This window comes from Labeo rohita, chromosome 5 (assembly GCF_022985175.1).
Source record: "Labeo rohita strain BAU-BD-2019 chromosome 5, IGBB_LRoh.1.0, whole genome shotgun sequence".
NCBI classification, from domain to species: Eukaryota; Metazoa; Chordata; class Actinopteri; order Cypriniformes; family Cyprinidae; genus Labeo; species Labeo rohita.
The window spans coordinates 43599397-43622583 of record NC_066873.1 but is presented as its reverse complement, the minus strand read 5'-3'; the positions used below and the strand labels follow the sequence as shown (position 1 = coordinate 43622583).

General features: G+C 33.9%; 1 protein-coding gene across 5 annotated transcripts in view; it reads right to left on the bottom strand.

Moving 5' to 3' along the window:
• The window catches only part of LOC127165467 (ras-specific guanine nucleotide-releasing factor RalGPS1), a 159409-nt gene that overhangs the window by 40119 nt on the left and 96103 nt on the right, over positions 1-23187 (bottom strand). The window lies entirely within an intron of this gene.

Sequence of the window (23187 nt, the reverse complement as noted above, 5' to 3'; positions counted from 1 at the left end):
ATATATATATATATATATAATAAATCAATATTTCATAAATATCCTATAGTTCAGCTGACAAAAAGTTTGTGAATAATAAATGTTTTATTTAATATTTAAAAATAAAAAAAACAATATTTTGATATACTAATCCTCATCGTACTGTACCAGATAAATACTGTTCGGACTGTAAATATGTGAAATGTACACCTTTAGTGCAGTTTAAAATAAATTCAAATAATCAATTAATTGATAAATCAATATAAATCATACAAATGTCAAATTGAAAAAATTATTTGAAAATTAAAAAAAAAATGTTTACTAAAAATGATAAATATATATATATATATATATATATATATATATATATATATATATAGAATTTTTTTTGTTGTTGTTGTTTTTTTATATATTGTACTATACCAGATAAATACTGCTCTGACTATAAAAATGTCAAATTTATACCTTAAAGGCAGGGTTTCCGAAAGCTAATAATTAATTAATTATATAACTATAAAATGTGTAATTAAAATGATAAAAAAAGATTTTTAAATATAAAAGTAAAAAAAAAAAAAAAATTTTATTTGTTTACTGGCATGTCCTGTGACCTTTAACCAACATTAGACACCCACAAACATGCAAATGTGTCATTATATTACTGAAATAATTGTTTTTAAATTTAAATATTTAAATCCTAAACAACAAAGAAGAGGGACTTTAAGTAAAATATTTAAAAAAAAAAAGCTCCCTGCTTTAGGAGTGCAGCAGCTTGTCACTATTGTACACTGTAAAAAGTATTATTATGTTAAAGTTGTAAATAAAATAAAAATAATTAAAGTAGGTTTTACAAGAAAATACTATTTCAGTTACTTTGTAATTATGTGTGACATTTATTAGCAATTTCTACATGAATATTGTTTGAAAATATATTCAATAGTACTTTTGTGCCTCATCTACCAATAAACAGCACACATTAGTACATTAGGGTATTAATACACGCCTTTTAAGGATAAATAACATACTAAGCTTTTTCCTTTGAGAGCACTGCCACATTTTCATTTTGAAACCCCGTTTGGAAGGGACAGTACATTTTATAACACTGAATCACACAAAGTTTCAGATGAGAGTACATTTGAAGACTTTCTGGATTCAATAGCTTCAGAAATGCACATAAACACCAACTTTGCCTGTTGGGAAAGACGTGCAGTGAATCAGACAAACGCTTCACTGCAATCTAAGCAAAAGCGGAAAGAAGGGACGTCTTGTTATTCTCCGTTCAATTATCTTTAATTTTATGGCCGAATTTAAAGCATGAGCTCCTTTCAAAACGCATTATCATCTTCATGTACATTAACCACCTTCACCTCCAGGACAGAAAGCGAGATAGTGATGAGGAGACATGTTTGGACTGCAGAGGATATGATGTAGTGGTTTGTTTTGAGGCTGTACATCTCTGTGTAAACACTCAAAATCTTATCAGATGAGTCACAAAACACATTTCTTGGACCGAATGGAGAGAGAGGAACCATATTGTTCCTGTTAGAGTTGCTCTTCAGTGTGAACTTGACAAATAAACAGTGTAGAGGTTCTCAGACAGTCCATATAATGACATAAGTGCTTAATTTGTCACTCAAGCATCCATAACATCCCTTTTATGGATTTATGGATTCTGTGCTAACTGCTAAGCTGCTCTGAATGTTCTTGCTAGACAGTTCAGAGTGCGTTTTTACTGGCACGAGTGAAAGGCTTCACGGAAATGACGGACCTGAGAGAATGTTTTGGTGTAAAACACTTTGGTGTAAAAGGTAAAAAGTGAACCAGAGGCTGAGGAGAAGCGTTCTTGTAATACCAGCATCTAAAACAATGCGTTTCAAGCATCTGTCTGCATAAACTGCACGCTGAATCACAGATAACCAGTGTACGATCAGGCGCATGTCAGACTGTACTATTTTATCTGTAGAAAAATATTTGGCAGGACATGTTTTCAACATTAAAAATGTTTTTTTGAGCACTAACTTAGAATATTAGAATGATTTCCGAAGGATCATGTGAAACTGAAGATGCTGAAAATTCAGCGTTAAATCACAGGAATAAATAACATTTTACAATATATTCAAACAGAAAATGGTTATTTAAAAAGGTAATATTTTTTCACAATTCTACTGATTATACTACATTTTTCGTTGAATAAATGCAGCCTGGGCGAGCAAAAATTCTTCTTTCAAAAACAATCAAACTTTTGAAAGTTAAAAGCACACAGGCACCAGTTACTGTTTTTTGTCCCTTAATGGCATCAAAATTGCAAGCGAAGTATCATTTAAACTGCCCTTTAAAACCTGTTTATATGCAGGATGTTTACCTCAATTATGTTAAGATTGACTAAATTACTTCACTTCAAGACACCGTGACGCCATCAGTGACCTTACACACAGATAATGACCTTCTCATGTGGTTACGTCAAGAAACCGGCACTCGAAACCGCACCGGATCGAGACTACGAGGTTGTTTCTCACTGTGGCTCCACACTAAAGCATCTGATTGACCTCTGAAGCAGCTCATTATGCTGCCGCTGGTTTTCACATCACCACTAAGACATAATAAATAAACAAACTTTCCAAGCAGGGGCAGCGTGGCTTGGCAACCTCCTGTCCTATAATCATAAATCAATCCAATAAAGGTGCAGGCCCGGGACTGGACACGGCTCCCCTGCTGCAGATAAATGGACACAAGCTCTGAGCTCTGCCAAACGGACATTCAAGAACACAACATTTACCTGACACAATGGTCAGCAGTCAGAGGAAATCTGATTGCTGAGAAAGAGAAAATGAAAAACAGCAAGAGAGGACAAAAGGTGATGAGTAAAACAGACAACGGACAGAGTCGCGTGTGTTCGGTCCAAAACACGGTCAGTTTCACAACTTTGAAAGGATATTCACTCAAATATGAACATTTTGATATTATTTACGCTCACATGTGTCATACATGAACATTAAACCTCCTGGACAGCAACCAGTCTGGCTTCAGAAGTGGACATTCAACCGAGACTGCCTTGCAAGACTGGCAAGGGCTGCTTCCAAATATTCAATACTTATCTTGCTGGATCTGTCCACCAGATCCTCCTGTCAACCCTATTGGCAAAGTGCATCTCAGGAACTGCACTCTAGTGTTCGAGTCTTACCTCTCAGATAGGTCCTTCAAGGTATCTTGGAGGGGTGAGATGTTCAAGTCGCAACGTCTAGATACTGGGGTGCCTCAGGGTTCAGTTCTTGGACCACTTTTCTTCTCTTTCTACATGTCATCACTAGGTTCTGTCATTCAGCAACATGGCTTTTTATATCACTGCTATGCTGATGACATTCAACTCTACTTCTCATTTCATCCTGATGATCCGACAATAGCTGCTCGCATCTCAGCATGTCTAACAGACATTTCCTGCTGGATGAAGGACCATCACCTTCAACTCAACCTTGCCAAGACAGAACTGCTTGTGTTTTCAACAAACCCATCACTTCATTACAATTTCACCATCCAGCTAGGTGCATCAACCATAACTGCTTTAACCCTCTGGAGTCGAAGACCGCACCGGTGCGGTCTGTCTAGTTATTTGTTGATGGCGCGAAATGAAATAAAAATACAGATAAGAATAAGGTATCATTTGAAATTGCAAAGGGTCTACTCTTATTTGTGTATAGTCATAATAACAACAACACAAAGAGCTTTTAATAAACAGGGTGCGCTCTTTGCCGTCTCGGTCTCTGTCACCTCTCTTCAAAGACACGTAAATAAAACAACCTGAATCTCAGCAAACACTTGCCTCACAAACATGATAAGTATATGTGTAGAAAGCTCTGAATGTCTACTTTTAAATGAAGTCACGTCAAAAAAACAAAGATGCATGTAAACTCCCACATCACCTCTGTTAACAAACCTGAAGATTCAAGTTCATCTCGGCTACTTTTTGTTTCTGGTCTGGAAGTAGATGCGCTAATGAGACAGAATTTACCTCAGAAGAAGAACACGATTAGTGATCGAACGATACTGATATTCTATAACCGATACCGATACCAATTATTTGCATGTTTATGTGCCCGATAACCGATATGCAGAACTGATATATATCTTCACTATTATAAAGTAAATAAATGACTGAAGTAAATCCATACCTCACTTTGGGTTTTCCTCCTTTCAGTCATCTTAAAAAAAAAAAAAGTGTTGAAAATTTGCAGTCTTTCATGTTAAATTTAATCTTCATATAACAACAATAAAAACATTTTATTCATAAAAAGCATCAGCTGCAACACTAATAAGCAAAATAAATGTAGAATGTCAGAATGTTTTTTAAAGGAGAAAATAAATAAAGGACAGGAGTCATCCTCATTTTAAATTTTAAACACTTGCTGTTAAAGCTGTTAAATTGGCTAAAGAGTAAAGAATAATTCACTGGATAATGTTATTTCATTGAATAATATTCTCTGGAATTTTTATTGCATTTTATTGAAATTTTATTGCATATGAAAGGCCTGCTGACAAAGCGCTGTCTATCTATGCATTTACACAGAACTATACTCAAGCTGCGAGCGTTTGCAGAGATAATAAATCATTAATATCCATAGAGTTGTATTTATTTAGATGAAATAATGGTTATATAGGCTGTGTCCGAAAGCCTAGACAGCTGACTTGCTGCCTCGCTGCCTTATCAGTCAATGACTTTGTAGACAGCGGTTCTGCATGAAGGCACCTCATGAAACTGATTTCGGACAGGCTACTGAGGCAGCGTAACGGTTTAATGATCTACAACAAAATAGAACAAAATAGAAATAGAGTTTTGATGATAACTAAACAAATATTTAGATACTATAATACTGATTTCTCGCTAGAAATAGCATCAAAAGTGCAAAAAGTCAGTCAGAAATATATATTTACACACAAACCGACTTTCAGACGCCATCTTTATTTTTTTAACTGCCACGGAATGGAACGCACAGAATTGTAGGATATCTAAGGCAGCGAAGGATACATCTATGCTGCTTTCAAAATTCGATCAGAAGAAGGTACCTCCGGAAACAGGAAGTGAAATTGAATTTGTATTCAGACATGCCTTGATGCCTTCCTGCCTCGGAATGCTGCCTCTGAAGGCAGCATTTTAGAGCTTTTGGACACAGCCATAGTAAATGTTAATAACAAGTGAATCTTGCTAAAAGCTACATGCGGTGGCCGTGCTGGAGTATTTCCTGAGCATCAAACCGGTGAGTAAACAGCAAAATGCAGACGACTTCCCATGACTAATGATGAGCACACAGACAACAGAGAGAGAATTAAACTCAGCACTTTCATTTCCAACATGTGCTCATTCATGGCTGTATATTATTTAATTCAGGCAAATTTATGACTTTACTGGGACAGGACTTGACGGATTATACGTGACTCAGTGAGGTCTTAGAACCAAGCTGTAAACTAGCTATCAGGAATTTATGTAACACATCTAATATGTGCATTAATGGCTGTTAGGTTAAATGAAACATACTAACTACAGCAAAACATGTAAGTATGCTTTACCTATGCATGCCGTTGTTGTTCTCTCGTCTCCCCCCCCTTTGTCGACACCGCAATCCTGCACACAATTCTCAAAACACTCACAAGATGGCGGCGTTTATCGGTGAAACCGATATTACAAAACCGATAGGAAATCGATATATCGGTCGATTTCTAAACACGATGTAACGCGCAGCTTGATCCAGTGGAGGATATCATTCCGATGAGTAAGATTACATTAGTTTGTTTTGCTTTAGTTGTTACTGTGTTATTGTGACATAACTTGTACGCATTTTACTAGTTAGACTTTTTCCAAACTATAATTCCAGACTACATGTATAAAATCAAGTGAAACATTTTGAAATATGTGTCATTTCATTGCATCTAAATGTCTCACAATGCCAGGATGTTTTATTAATGTTCTAAAAATATAAAAGCACAATGAGTGGTATGAGTGTTTACACTGTTTACACAGTGAGAATGTTTAGCACAAAGGTGTATTATTGTTCAAGTCTCAGTGTTTAGATCAGTTTGTTCAATCATGTGTCCTTGACCTCACTGTTGATTATGACACTAGCTATGTTTCCATCAGTTTATGCACATTTTGAAGTATTGCATTAGAAATGTGATGAAAACACCAAATTTAGAAAAAAAAACAAAAAATCCTTAATTCGCAAAAACGTTTTTACGCTGACTTGAGGTGGTTTTTGAATTGTGCGAAAAAAGGTTAATGCGAATACTTAGTGACAACTTAGATATTTGTGTTTGCTAAACTTAACAGATGGGTAAGTAACCCAGCTGCCTTAAAATTTTAAGTTGAATCAACTCAAATATCTAAGTTGTCACTTAGTATAATTTAACATTTCAAGCTGAATAAACTTTTTTTGAGCTGACTGAACTTAAAATTTTAAGGCAGCCAGGTAACAAATTATTTTAAGTTAACTCAACAAACTGTTTTTTACAGTGTAGCAGACTGACCTTATTGCACAGCATCTGAAATGTTGTTATGTTTATTTTAAGATGCCTGAGCAAAGTCTGCCGTCAAAGTATTTTTGTATAACTGCCTCAAAAAACTGTATTACAACACTGTGTTCCAAACAGCTGGCATCCACCTCCCAAAGCAATGATCGCATGTACTGTTTTGTCTACTCTCTCTGAATTGCAAGTAATTTATTATATGTGACCCCTGGACCACAAAACCAGTCTTAAGTATCACGGGTATATTTGTACCAATAGCCAAAAATACATTGATTTTTCTTTTATGCCAGAAATCATTAGGATATTAAGTAAAGATCATGTTCTATGAAGATATTTAGTAAATTTCCTACTGTGCATATATCAAAACTTATCAAAACTTTTTGATTAGTAATATGCATTGCTAAGAACTTCATTTGGACAACTTTAAAGGTGATTTTCTCTATATTTTGTTTTTTTTTTTTTGCACCCTCAGATTCCTGATTTTCAAATAGTTGTATCTCGGTCAAATATTGTCCTATTCTAACAAGTCATACATCAATGGAAAGTTTATTTAATTTACTTCAAAGACTTCGCGACTTTGGATGGAAACCGGGCTACTGTTATAAACCCCTATTATTTTACTCTCCTCACATTCTTTCTTACCTGCTTCACAGACACATTGCTGATATATGGCTCATTATGGGAGGGCCCTTTGTCTCTCAGGTTTGAATCACTAAATATTCATGGAAATTGTCAGTCCCTCACATACGGCCTTTCTAACACAAATCATCTCTTAATAAAGTTAAAAACAATAAATTGTTTTCTGTGAATGAATGGGCAGGATGACGTCATTTTGAAGCAAAAACTCTAGGCTACAAGATCCAAAAGTGAACAAATGTTCTGTATGTGTTTTATGGCCTTATTTCACTGACTTAAACATTTTAGTTTTTCACTAACCACACAGAAAGGTTGTTTTCTCAAAAACACAAACATGTACATTCCTGCTGCTCACATATTATTGTAGCCCAGTTTGTGCTGATTACAGCGTAATCAGACTTTAGCCATTAATATGTTAAGATACGGAAAAAAACACAAATGTCAGGGCAAGTCAAAACTTCTCCAGGGCCCCCAAACCCCCTCAGACCCCAGAGGGTTAAAGACAGGCAGAAACCTTGAAGTTGTGATTGATGATCAGCTGAATTTTTGAAACCACATTGCTAAAACTGCCCAGTCCTGCAGATTTGCTTTATTCAACATTAGGAAGACCAGGCCCTTTCTTTCGGCTGGACTATTGCAATGCTCTCTAATCCAGAATGTGGCTGCAACATTAGTCTTTAATGAGCTGAAAAGAACGCATGTCACACCTCTGTTCATCCATTTGCACTGGCTACCAATACCTGCTCACATAAAATTCAAGGCATTGATGTTTGCCTACAAAACCACCATTGGCTCTGCAACCTTTACCTGAATTCACTGCTTCAGACCTATGTATCCTCTAAAAGCTTGCATTCTGCAAGTGAATGGCGCATTATAGTGCCATCCTGAAGAGGCACAAAATCACTTTCACACAAGCAATTTTTAAAAGGGTGGTCATTGTGGACTAGGAACACCAAATTAAGTGTAGGATTTTCCTCAATTGCTCAAAGTTTCTGCTGAAACACAGTGAGGGTCACAGGGGTCACCAGCAGCACCTGTCAATCACTACACAAACTTCAAATCCTCTAAAGAAACTAAAGGAAGTCAACTCTTTTGAGAAAGAACTTAAAATAATCCTTCATCAGTACGGTACCTGCTCCTAAGAATGAATAACTGGGACAATAAAAAAGTGGATTATATGACTGCCGTCATTAATAACGTAACTAAAGAATCCAAAACAGACACAAAAAAACCCCAAAAAGCTACGTTATGCATTACAAAACCTGGCTTAATTTTCAGTCATTTTATAGTTTAGTCACGCAGCTGCGAGCGCCATCATCCCAAAACTATTTAGTCTAAACATGACGGCTACACCGCAACGAAACATCATCATGTTCACAACATACAAACTTCATTAACGCTAATCTGTATAACGTTGCATGCAGTCATTCCTCCGCTGGGAAAAGCTTGTTAATGACAGGCCGTGTAAACTCAGCTCTGCGGGCCATTCCAAAAGATCAGCTTCTAATTGTTGTACATTTGTGCTTGATTTTTATAACCATACACAGATCAGCGCTCAGTGCTTCCAGCTGGACATCCCACACGCGGATAAGGTAGATGTGACCCTCCGTTTACAGCGGTTCGTCTGGAGGGAAAGAGGACTCGTGGGACTGTAGTGGGAATTGTGTAACATCAGCTGACAGCTGTCGGGATTTGTGGCCGGGAGCTTTGGGTCTGTAAGAATGCAGCTCATCACCCTTAATTCATCCTGACAATCACAAACGTTAAAAGATTCACCCAGAACAACAGCAAACACAAGCTAAACCACATGTACAGATAGTCACACACCACTTATTTATACTAATTGATTAGCTGGTGGACCAGATGACTCTGGCAGAAAACAAGAGAATTCGATTTGGCATAATGGATTTAAATACATGTAGCTTTCTGTAGTCCGAACTAATAAAAAAACAACAAATTGACATTTGTATGTGGCTAGAAATCTATGGAAGCTTAAGAAAGGTTATTGTGACTTTCTCTCGCAGTTCAGACTTTTTTCCCCTCGCAATTCTGAGTTTAAATGTCACAAATTCTGACTTTTTTGCTTGCTATTTTGAGTTTGTATTTCAACGTTTTTTCCTTTCAATTCTTGAATTTATATTTTGCAATTCAGACTTTTTCCCCTCACAAATTTGAATTTGTCTCGCAAATCAGACTTTTTTCCCCTTGCAATTCTGAGTTTATATTTCACAATACAGACTTCCTTCCTTGCAATTCTGAGTTTGCCTCGCAATTCAGATTTATTTCATCACCATTCTGAGTTTCTATCTTGCAATTCAGACTTTTTCTCATTGCAATTTTCCTTGCAATTCTAAGTTTATATTTTGCAATTCTGACTTTTTCCTCACAATTTTGTCTTTTTTCCTCAAAATTCTGAGTTTATATTTTTTACAATTATGAATTTTTTCTCCTTGCAATTCTGAGTTTACATCTTGCATTTCTGAAATTCAGACTTTTTTCTCCTCACAATTTTCGTTGGAATTCTGAGTACATATCTCAAAATTCTGAGACAAAACAAAACTTACAAAACCGTTTTCCCCTTGCAATTCTGAGTTTCTATCTTGCAATTTGGACTTTCTTGCATCCGAGTTTACATCTCACATTTCAGACTTTTTTTCTTGCAATTCTGAGTTTCTATTTTGCAATTCTCACTTTTTCCTCAAATTCAGATTTTTTCTCACAATTCTAAATTTATATTTTGCAATTCTGACTTTTCCCTCACAATTTTGACTTTTTTCCTCATAATTCTGAGTTTATATTTTTTGCAGTTCTGACTTTTTCCTCTTGCATTTCTGAAATTCAGACTTTTTTCTCCTCACAATTTTCCTTGCAATTCTGAGTTTATGTCTCAAAATCGAGACTTTTTTCCCTTGCAATTCTGAGTTTCTATCTTGCAATTTGGACTTTTTTCCTTGCAATATTGAGTTTATATTTTACAATTCTGACTTTTTCCCTCACGATTCTATTTTTCCCCCTCAAAATTCTGACTTTTTTTCTCAAAATTCTAAGTTTCTATTCTGCAATTCTGACTTTTCCCTCATAATTCTGAGTTTATTTTTTGCAATTCCTTCCCAATTTAAAACAAGCCTGACTTTTTTCCCCTCACAATTGCGAGTTTAGATCTCACAAACTGATTTGAATTAAAGTGAATCTTCACTCACTTTTTCTCTACACTGTGCATATAATTTGCTATAAAAAACAAGGAATGAGTTACTGATTTCTAATGCACATGCATGAATGTAAAAAAAAAAAAAAAATAGCAAAGTCTCTTACGCTTGTGTCATCTCACGTGCCTTAGATTAGAAACGAGAACAACAGACATGAGCAGACACAAAGTTCTTTCTGCATGGAAAACAACTTATATCATTTTGCAATGTCTTTACTGACATTCATTCAGCTTAGATGCTATAAAACACTTTAAAAGTCTTCAAAGACCAACAATTTAATGGTTTAAAGTTAATGGTGCAACTTTATATCTTGCAATTCTGACTTTTTTCCTTGCAATTCTGAGTTTGTCTCGTAATTCAGACTTTTTCCTTCGCAAAATAAATAATTTTTCGCTATAAAAAAAAGAGGGATTGAGCTATTGATTTCTAATGCACATGCATGAATGTGTAAAATAGCAAAGTCTCTGATGCTTGTTTCATCTCACGTGCCTTAGATTAGAAATGACAACAACAGACATGAGCAGACACAAAGTTTTTTCCTGCACGGAAAACAACTTAATATCATTTTGCAATGTCTTTACTGCCATTTATTCAGCTTAGATGCTATAAAATGCTTTAAAAGTCTTTAAAGACCAACAATCCGATCCCTGTCTTTTATCCAATGCAAAAATCAAAGGTTAACAACCTGAAATTACCTCTGGCTCTTTACTTAGCGAGCGCTACTGTGACTGCTTGTTTGTTAATGGTGCGAAAACCATCCAAGCATGATGTCAGGATTTCATCACTTGCACAATAGTGGTCAGTCCTAAAGATTTCATACTTAAACTGGAGCTGTGTTGTAGTCTAATCAAAGCTTTATTTCCATCGATACAGGTGTGCGCATTTGAGCGCAATAGTGTAACGGTGCCGACGACAAGTTACAGCAGATTGACGGAGTGTTACGACTCCACAGGGGAGGGAAGGAGTGTGAGATGTTTGAGGTAATAAGTCTGAGCTGTCAAGTGAACGTTTGAGTGTGTGTTACGAGGGTCAAGGGAGCGAAACCGCTCTGGAACGGTCAGCGGCACAAATGTTGACTCTAAGCAACCATTTGTGCCCAAGCGCCTGTGATCGGTCACAGGTTTTCCGCCCGTCAGCTGCGTCGCGCAAGAATCAAAAACAAACAAATTAACCCAAAAACCCACATGCAATGAATTAGCCTGGCATGTGGAGCCCAATGAGCCAAGGGGCAATTTAATTCCAGTTTGGAGGCATAATGGTCACGGTTTGATCTCTCGAGCATTTCCAGCATGAAGCATAGCAGTGTTCGATGAAGATGGATGTAATAACAGGTTTGTTTGGGCTCATGCTTGGCTAATGAGCTGACATCATGCTTGGATGCTTTTCTCACCATTAAAAAACAAGCAGGCACAGTAGCGCTTGCTAAATAAAGAGCCAAAGGTAATTTCAGGTGGTTGACCTTTGATTTTCACACTGGATAAAAGATGGAGATCTGATTGTTGGTGTGAAACAAGGAGCCAGTCTCCAGGTCTACTCGGTAAGGGTTTTACTGCGCTTTTCGCACCACGAGCGCCATTAGACGACTGGGACTCCGGTTGAGGGGCAATAAAAATAAAGCGAGTATGATGGTCTCAGCACATGGAGGAGATTTAGAGAGGACGGTCCACAGAAACCAGGAGACCCAACTCATAAAACAATCCCCAACATGCTTGAGTGTGCACTATAAAAAATGACATATATTTGGGTAAAATAGTAGCCAAGCTCACAGTCAAAATATAAACACAGCACAAGGCGTGTAATTGCTGAGGAAGAATGTATACGCCGTGTCTAATGTGCAGACAGTATGTTTATGGACGTTGCTTTATGTTCTCGGATCACGCTGGAAGCTTTTTGTACATTAAACATTTGAAATGTTTATTATGATCTTCAGTTAAGACAATGGCTTGCTGTTTGGATCAGGGCTTCCCAAACTTTGTTAGCCAAATCCCTTAGATTTACTTGAAGCATTCAAGATTTTGAGGTGATATTTCAATAATTTAATGACACTTTCGTATGATCATGGTTCTGCTTAATGGTCGCATAACATGCAACTGAACAGACAAAATATTTAATCTTTATTTGTTTATTTATTTTTTTAATAAAATATATCACTTAAAATGTTTCAGAAATGTGACAAATAAATTAATAAAATCATTAAAAGATTTCATTACTTGGAAAAAAATAAAACACAGATAAACAAACTGAAAAAAATAAATAAATAAATAAAATACAAAAAGGGTGCAATTTATATCATCTAGTTGACAAGGCAGCCTTTCTCATTTTTATTTACTTTGTTCAAGCACTAAAATAACCAAAACTAAATACTAAATTATACAGACAATTTATGAATAAATAAATAAATAATACATTCGTTTTTAAAATATAATTATATTTGTATTTACATATCATTTAAATATTTATGAATATTTAAAGAATTATAATTAGACAGAAATATAATTATAATTAAATATAATTAGTTCTGCAGAAAAAAAACTAAAAAAACAACCCAAAAATGAATTATATTTAATTATAATTATACTTACATTTAATAATAAAGATTTAAATTATCATTAATTATAAATATATTTATATTTTAAAAACTAATATATTATTAAAAATAAAATACACAACAAAACAATGCAACCTTTCTCATTTTTGTTTACTTTGTTAAAGCACTAAAATAAAAACTAAATACTAAATTACACAGACATTTGGTAAATTTATGAATTAAAAAAAAACATTTAAAATAATAAATTAGTTTTTAAAATATAATTATATGTATAATTAAATATTTATAAATATTTAAATAATTATAATTAAATATAAATATAATTATAATTAAATATAAATTTTGTTTTTGGAAAATAAAAACAATAAAATCCCCAAACTAATAATATTGAATTATAATTATACTTAAATTGAATTATAAATATTTATAAATATTTAATTATAAATATAATTATATTTTAAAAACTAATGTATTATTATTTAAAATGTTTTTTATTTATACATTTAACAAATAAAGTAATGAAATTTAATAATTAAAATAATTCATTACTTGGAAAAAAATAAATAAACACAATAACAAACATAATAAAAAAAAACAAATAAACAAATTGAAATAAAATATACAAAAAAAAAGGCGTATTTTATATCATCTAGCTGACAAGGCAACTTTTCTTATTTTTGTTTACGTTGTTGAAGCACTAATATAACCAAAACTAAATACTAAATTATATAGACATGTAAAAAAACAAACAAACAATTTAAAAAAAATTTGAAAACTAATACAAAAAAACAAAAAACAAAAACCCTCACCCACAGCAAAATTACTAAAATTAAAATAAAATCTAATTTGAAATATTACTGATTTGGGAAAAGAGAAATGAGCACAGCATATCTGTGTATGTACTCAATTGGATAACTGCAAATTTATTTATTTATTTAACTTTTTTTTTTATATTTAATTACAGTGTTCCACTGGACACAAAGAAACTTTTCTGATTTTCTTGGATGGTTTGTATGCAGAGAGAAACTCTGTAATTTAAGACTGACCATCTAACTCTTGAATGGTATACAAAACTCTCATTATATTTCCACTTTTATGGTGGAAAATGCAGGAAAAACAGAGTCAAAACTGAAAAACAGAACTGGTTGGTAAATTTCGGTCTACCACTTCATCCAAACAATGCTCAAGCTGAAATGTGCGAACCCAGAGTTTCTTTATGACTAAACCATTTGAAGGCCACGACTAACGCAACTGGCCTGAGCGTTTTAAGAGACTGAACTTCAACATGAAAAGAGCGCGAGAAAGAGACAGAGGACACAGAAAGCAGCTCATTAGGGTGTGTGTACACACTGCTGTTTTACAAGCGTCTTTGATCACAGGTCACAGGGAAAGGGTCATCCTATAAAAATAAAGGTCCTGGCGAGTTTCCTTTCAGCTCTGACATTCCTCTAGAGTGTTCTGATGACAGACGTCTTCCCCTTTTTGTGCTTCAGTTTATAAAGAAGAAGGACGTCACAAATAATGGCTTATGGGGTCACTGAGCACATTAAAAACTTATATAATTACTAAAGAATGTAAACTATGTTTTATATACTAAAGCTCAAAAGTCTGGGGTCGCAAAATGTTTTGAAAAAATCTGTTCATCAAGGCTGCATTTATTTTATCAAAAATACAGTAAAAACTTTTTTAAAAGAAATTAAAAAAAAAAATGCAGCCTTGTTCAATCAAAAATATAGTAAAATAAGCTAAATTTGGAGAAATTATTACCCTTTTAAGTAACTATTTTCTATTTACATATATTGTAAAATGTAATTTATTTCTGTGATGCAAAGCTGAATTTTCAGCATCATTACTCCAGTCTTCAGTGTCAAATCATTCTTATATGCTGATTTGCTGCGCAAGAAACATTTATGAGTATTATCAGTGTTAAAAATTGTGGTGCATCATAATATTTTGGAAACTGATTATTTTTATGAATAGAAAGTTCAAAAGAACATAATTTAATTAATGCAGAAATCTTTTGCAACATTTACCAATGTTACTTTTAATCAGTTTCATGCATCCTGAATCCTTCATGAATAAAAGTATTAATTTCAATCTTACTGACCCCAAAGTTTTGTCAGGTAGGTCTATTTTATTATTTGGAAATTTGGTAACTAAAAACATTTGTAGTAATTGAAATAAACCTAAAATAATACAAAATTTAAATATAAATATTAGATGGACATCAACATCAACTTTTTTTGTAGTTAGTTATCAAAACAATTTGTTCCTAATTGTTTTTTTGTTTTTGTTTTTAAGCCGAAGCACTAAAAATTTCCAACTGAAAATAATTATATATATATATATATATATATATATATATATATATATAATAAAATTAATTACAATATTTAGAAATATATTTAAACAACAACAACAAAAATCACATATTAAATATATATATATATATATATATATATATATATATATATATACATATATAAAAAAAAATTGTGGTTATTTAAAAAACAAAGTAGGCACACACCATAGCTCCAGAAAGAAAAATATAGAAATATATAAAAAAAAATATTTATTTATGTTCTCACCACAAGGTGACGTTTCGAGCTTCAAGGCTCTTCATCAGACAGATTTTTATTTAAAATGTAACAAATTTCCTTTATGAATAGAACGTTCAAAAGAACAGAATTAAATTGATGCAGAAATCTTTTGGAACATTTACAAATGTTACTTTTGATCAATTTAATGCATCCTTGACGAATAAAAGTACTAATTTCAATCTCACTAACCCCAAAGCTTTGAAAGGTAGGTCTATTTTATTATTTGGAAATTTAACTAAAAAACTTTTTAGTAAGTGAACTAAACCTGAAATAAATAAAATACAATTAATTAATATAAATATTAGACAAAAAATATCAATATTTTTCAGTTAGTTGTCAAAAAACAATTTGCTCCTTTAGAATTTTCAACTGCATTAAATTAATTCAAAAAATATAATAATAATAATAATAATAATAAAACACAAATAATAATAATAAAATAAACTATAATATTAAGAAATATAAAAAATAACAACAAAATCACATAATAAAACATAAATAAAAAAATACATTTGTGGTTTTTAAAATGTAACATTAAAAATAAAAATACAAATACAAAAATACAAGCTAAATTTAAAAGTTATACCATCATGCATGTTGGATAATTTATAATATAATGGGAGGAGGTAAGACTTTTCAAGAGGACATTAACCAGATCTCCCTTCACCCCTGTGGTGCCAGTTGGACCACCAACACTAACCACGTCCGGTTAGGTAAGGGGCTAAACTACACATCTCTGAAACAGACGCCAAACACTGGCCCACAGCGTTAAATGGAAAAAGAAAATAACGATGCTTTACGACAATGTCCGCTTCTCAGTGTGATTTCCTAAATGTTTCTTGATTTACTGTAATTCTGAGCTCTTACCTCATCCCGTTTTACAGCTGAGGCTAAAAACAGCATCTGCTGCCAAATTATGATCCCATCGGCAGAACATCGAAGGAAAAGCTGCGCAATCCAAAACTGGAAGTGATGCTTAAGCTTCACATCATGACCTGCGTTACAAGCACGTCCTGATCTTCTGCCTTTGAGTTTAGCCTTATTTATTACTGAGAGGAACAGAAAGCAGGAAAACATATGGACAAATGCAGTGCTTTGGCAAAGACAACACTGCTTGTTCCTTTGCATGCACCATCAACTATTTAGTTTCTTAATATATGTTTCTGGTCTTACGGTAAATGATTCAACAGCGCAAAAAAAAAACAAAAAGAAAAAAAACACTGACAGTCTTCTTAGTCATCAACAAAGACTTTATAACTCACTCTACCTCTGAAACAACTTTGCTGTTTAGCAATCCAAGATGGATCAAATTAACTCCTGTTTATTTTGTTCATTTTATATCCCATTTTAATCATCCCATTAAACATTTCACATTATGAATGTGTTACATCATGTTGACTCAAGGCAACTCTTAAAGGAACAGTGCACAAAATAATGAGTTCTGTCATCATTTACTCTCCCCTAAGTTGTTCCAAATATAACATTTTGATTACGAACATATGATTATATTTCTTTCATGGTACACAAGATCAGATGTTTTGCATACATTGATCTTTTCTATACAAAGAAAGCTCTAATACTGACATTAAAAAAGTATTCTACAACACTGTTGTTTTTTTGTTTTGTTTTGTTTTGTTTTGTTTTTTTAAGTACCATTTCAGTATTTCTACTTTAAAATGTCATGTTTAATTCAGTTTCATTTGCCATTTATTAATTCAGGTCATCCAAGATGTAGACGAATCTTCATCAGATTTAGAGAAATCCCATCACTTGCACACCAATGGATGTGAATGGGTGTCGTCAGAATGAGAGTCCAAACAGCTGATAAAAACACACACAATAATCTACAAGTAATCCACACCACTCCAGTCCATCAGTTAAAGGAGAAGTCCACTTCCAGAACAACAATTTACAAATAATTTACTCACCCCTTTGTCATCCAAGATGTTCATGTCTTTCTGTCTTCAGTCGTAAAGAAATTTTGAGCTTCCAAAATGTTGTTTAAATGCGGCTTCAAAAGGCTCTAAACGATCCCAGCTGAGGAAGAAGGGTCTTATCTAGCGAAACGATTGGTCATTTTTTTCAGGAAAAAAAAAAAAAAAAAAAAAGTATACTTTTTAAGCACAAAAGCTCACGTACCACAGGCTCTTGGATGCGGGTCCACAGGTCGTTCTTGAACAATTTGTTCATTTTGAACGAATCTTTGATGTGACTCGCGAAGAACGAATCGTCTCGGGGAGTGATTCGTTCAGTCGCGCATGCGCAACATCCTATTAAGTTCTGTACTGGTATTAATTCACCTGTTTCGAGTCTTTGGGTTTTGTCACGTGATGCTGATTTTGTTAAAATTAATAAAATGACTCAAAAAAGATTTGTTCATTTTGCTGAACGAGACTCAAAGGTCTGAGTTGGTAAAATGATCTGAACTTCCCATCACTACTACGAATCATGTCTAAGTTCATCGTCTGTGTACTCCGGCTAAAAAAGGTCCATTTTATTTTCTCCTACAACTTTAGAATCGTCCGACACGTTGTACCTTTTTGTTTGTAAACAGCGTTTGACTTACTTGCACTTTCCTACGTTCGGCCTGACCTTTCGACCTGATTCAACAGTACGTAGTGAACGCACATGCCGGAACCTGTGCTACACCAGCTTTTGTGCTTAAAAAAGTACACACATTTTTATTTTCTGAAAAAAATGACAGATTGTTAGATCGCTAGATAAGACCCTTCTTCCTCGGCTGGGATTGTTTAGAGCCCTTTGGAGCTGCATTTAAACTACATTGTGGAAGTTCAAAATTGGGGGCACAATTGAAGTCCATTATATGAAAAAAATCCTGAAATGCTTTCAAAAACCATAATTTCTTTACGACTGAAGGCAGAAAGACATTCTCCTTTAACATCTTGAGAAGCCAAAACCTGCATGTTTTAAGAAACAAATCCATCAGCAACATGTTTTTACCTTCAAAAGCTGCTTTCAGCTAAATTACGAGTCTGTAATCCACAACATATCCTCCAGTGAAAAAGTGGTCTGGCCTGAATCGGGAGAGAAATCTGCACAGATCAAGCACTGTTTACAAGCCAAAACAGCTCTAAACAAATTTCGATGTGCGTGACAACAGAAGATGCACTTTTTCAGTGGGAGAAGCGTTTTTATAGGTTATGACCTCTAAAATTGGCCAGAAGTGTCTTAATGATGGATTAGTTTCTCGCAAACATGAATATTTTTGCTTCTTAAGATGTTAACTGATGGACTGGAGTGGTGTGGATTACTTGTGAATTATTGAGTTGTTTTTATCAGATGTTTGGACTGTCATTCTGACGGCACCCATTCACATCCACTGGTGAGCAAGTGATGTAATGCTACTCTCGGATGGCATGAGGGAGTACATATTCAGCAAATTCTCATTATTAGGTGAATTATACCTTTAAAAGACTCTCAATCCTTTTGTGTGGTCCAAAACAGCATGAGGCAGATTTACTGTAGACATGCAGTGCGCTGCTGTTTTCATCAACAGATTTACACCGAACAAAGCGAGGACAAGCTGCAAAGCTGGGTTCAAATTGCAAGTGATTCCCAGGAGTTCAGTTCAGCCGTGGAATTTCAACATAAATCTTTTCATGCTGAAAAATACCATGTCCCGTCTCCTTGTTTTCCCTAAGCACCGGGCGGATTGTGATCTCACTTACTGAGGCTTACAATGCTATTGATAGAGTGACTGACACATGAAAGTGTGTGAGAGACCACACAGCAGGACAAATGTTTGAGTCAGTGGGAACAGAAACACCCATCAGCCTGTCCGTCAGTAATCTTGTTATGGATAGAGCCAGAATGAGAGAATCAGAATGACAGCCAATTTGACCTCCTTCATTGTTTACATTCTCTGAACAAAATATGACCCCCTGCAAAATATTCCAGGGTGTTACTATGTTTCTGGGTTGCTTCATTTATGAGAAAACAAGAGATACTTCAGATACTTAGCTAAAGAGTCTCTTTGGAAAAGGAGCTTGTAGAAAAAAAGTCTTTGTGCTGACAGGTGAGCAGAGAGAGCTTGTGAATGTGTGTGGGCATTTTCTGTGTTAGTCGTCTCTTTTTTTGTCTGCAGGGGTCGTTGAAACAGTTGGACACACTTGTACTTTTTCAGATTCTGGCCCTTCACCCAAAAAAACTCAGACCACCAGCTCTAACTTCGGGAATATTTAATGTCTCCATCATTCAAATCCCCTGCCATTTAATTAAAAACACCTCAATAACGTGTCATTTATGCAGTATTTCCAAAGCATATATCAATGTGAATTTACCATTTAAAAAAGTGGTCTGAATGAACTATGAACTGGCTATGGTGTAATAAGAATAAGAATAAGAATAAGAAAAATAATAATGTAGATGATATTTACATACATAATATAATTATAATTATTTTAATCATTAATATATTAGTTAAATATAATAATATAGATTTATTATTTTAGTTATAGTATAATAATATTAATAATAAAATGTAGATATTTGCATATGTAATATTATTATTATTATTTTTTAATCATTAATATATGAATATATTTGTTAAATATAATAATATAGCTTTATTCATATTTTAAGTAATTAATATATTTAACAGTTAAATAATAATTATTAATAAAATGTAATTATGTACAACAACAATACTATTTTAATTTTTATTATATTTTGTTAAATATGTAGTAAATAAATAACTATTCATATATTAGTTATTAATTTGTTAAACAGTTAAATATAATTGATCTTATTAATAATAAAGAAATAAGAAGCAGAAGACGGATTTCATTAGAATTTAAAGTCAGAAGTTTAAAACTATCCACTTTATAAAATTAAGTCATTTATAATGCTTTATAATGCAACTTAAAATGTTATGTTTTATTGTGAACTATAAACAGGTACAATAAATGATATTTAACAATTAAATATTTTAATCATTAAAAAAAGACTATAATGCATTAGAATCATGATCAACATCAGAAATAATTTGTTAGACAATCTATTATATGCATTAAATCAAAGGAAACAAGGCATGGATACCTCAATAAAGCATGACATATACTCTACAAGCTTTACAAGAACAAATAGTGTTGAAATTGCAAACGATGAGAGCAGCTGCTCTTTTGTAAAATTGCAATGCGACTGCAGCAACACGAACATTCAAGTAAAGTGCGCATTCCTGCTGATCACTTCCCAGGAATCCCAAACAGTGAGGAACAATGTACTGATGCAGACGAAGCCGGTCACAAGGTTTGGCATTAAGACGGACATAATGAAGACTGCATCGCAAGCTCCCATGGGCACTGCTTTGAAACACAGCAACATGCTCCTGCTGGAAGAGCTTTTCAAGTTCAGCAGAGTACATCACCTCTCTTTTTTATTTGGCTCACCTGTGTGTCCCATCAATCAGGCTATCCGTCAGACAGGAGGGAGTGAGATCATGTCTGAACCATAAACCTCCATAGGAAGTTTTACAAGTTCTACAGTACATACTGGAGTCTGCAAGCGTACAGATCAGCTAAATGTACAATGACATGAAACTAAATACGCAGCCAAAAGTGATTAGACATCTTGTATTCATGAACAAAAGCATGTAATGGGGATCAGAAAAAATAAACATCAGATCATTTCCAACCACCTGCACCAAACAGATATCCAACAAAGACCTTTAGTCATCATTTCAGTGATGACATCTTATCTGTACTACATTTTGTGCATCACTGTACATGTTCAGGTAGCAAAGCTGTTTTGAAGCAACACCAATATCTATGGTAACATCCTAAATGGTAAAATGACCATAAAAACTATTGTTTAAACAACTTTACAGTTTAAATAATGTAAGTTTTGACAAAACCAAAACGTTTTAGTTTACATACACTTGATTCTTAATACCGTGTTCTTACCTGAAAGAAGTTTGTCATGAGTCCCTTGTTTGTCCTGAACAGTTAAACTGCCTGCTGTTCTTCAGAAAAATCCTTCAGGTCCCACAAATTCTTTGTTTGTTTTTTTCAGCATTTCTGTGTATTTAACCCCTTTCCAACAATGACTGTATGATTTTGAGATCCATCTTTTCACACTGAGGACAACTGAGGGACTCATATGCAACTATTACAGAAGGTTCAAACACTCACTGATGTTCCAGAAGGAAACACAATGCATTAAGATCAGGGTAAATTGATCTTCTTTTGTCTTCTGGGAAACATGTAAACATCTTCTGTAGCCTCTGAAGGGCAATATTAAATGAAAAAATATAATATTTAGGCAAAATAAGAAAAATGTGCACATCTCCATTCTGTTCAAAAGTTTTCATCCCCCGGCTCTTAATGCATGTTTTTTTTTTTTCCCTTCTGGAGCATCAGTGAGTGTTTGAACCTTCTGTAATAGTTGCATACGAGTCCCTCAGTTGTCCTCAGTGTGAAAATATGGATCTCAAAATCATACAGTCATTGTTGGAAAGGGTTCAAATGCACTTACAAATACACTTTAAAACAAAAAACAACAAAGAATTTGTGGGATCTGAAGGATTTTTCTGAAGAAGAGCAGGCAATTTAACTGTTCAGGACAAAAAGGGACTCATGAACAACTATCACTAAACAAGCAAACAAACAAAAACAGCTGTGGATCATTCAGGTGTATTAAGAATCAAGCGTATGTAAACATTTAAATGGGGTCATTTTTTATAAATTCAGCTATTATTTTCTCTTGTGGACTATATGTAAACATCTTTTATGTGAAATATCTTATTCAGATCAGCACTAAATAAAACATAACATGCATTTTGTATGGTTCCTCTTATTTTGGTAAAATAATTAACATTTTGCAGATTCTGAAAGGTGTATGTAAACTTTTGACCTCAACTGTATATAATTGGTCAGGAACAAAAAACAGCAAACAGGCTGAATGAAAATGCAAATTCGCTCTCTGACAGTAGGTGGCGCTTATGGAAAAGCAGAAATACAGCAGTGACATCTGAACACAAAGCAGTGCTGTGCTTATAAACACTGCTATATTGGGCATCCTACAGATAAAGGTTGAAACTTTTCTGACGACAGTTCCCTTCAATAAAACCTCCTCAGATTTGCTCGAATAGCAAGAATGGCCTATATCGATGGCATATAAGCATATCAAAGGCGACGATTTGCAGTTGATCACCACTTGACAAGTTTCCAGCGACAAGCCACGTCTGTGCACATAGAATATGAAATTGCAACAGCACACAATCACAGCCAACCATTTGTTGAAATCAATTTACAAATACATAGTTTTTGCACTTTTAAACATTCTTAACTACAATAAGAAACACTACAATAATACATTAAAAGCACCATTAAAAGTAATTTTTATAGTCTTTTTTTTTTAGACATGATGGTCAATGCCACAGAGGTGACTTTAATTGCTAAAAATGCTAAAAAGCTCATTCATTTCATGTTTAAGGTCTTTTTAAGTTCATTTAGATTTGGGTGTGTCAGAAAGTGATGAAATCTGAGTAAGTTGTAGGCCAGTTTGTAATGTGCAATTTCCACCAGTTTGCCCCATTCAGGTCCAAAAACATAGGAGGTTCTCATTACATTAAAAGCATAATCATCCATTCACAGTGATATGAAAGCACTGCATCATTTTCACGTGACTTTACAAAACACGTTTTGAGAACACAATGAGCTCAAGAGAGGCAAAAGAGCCAAAACATTAT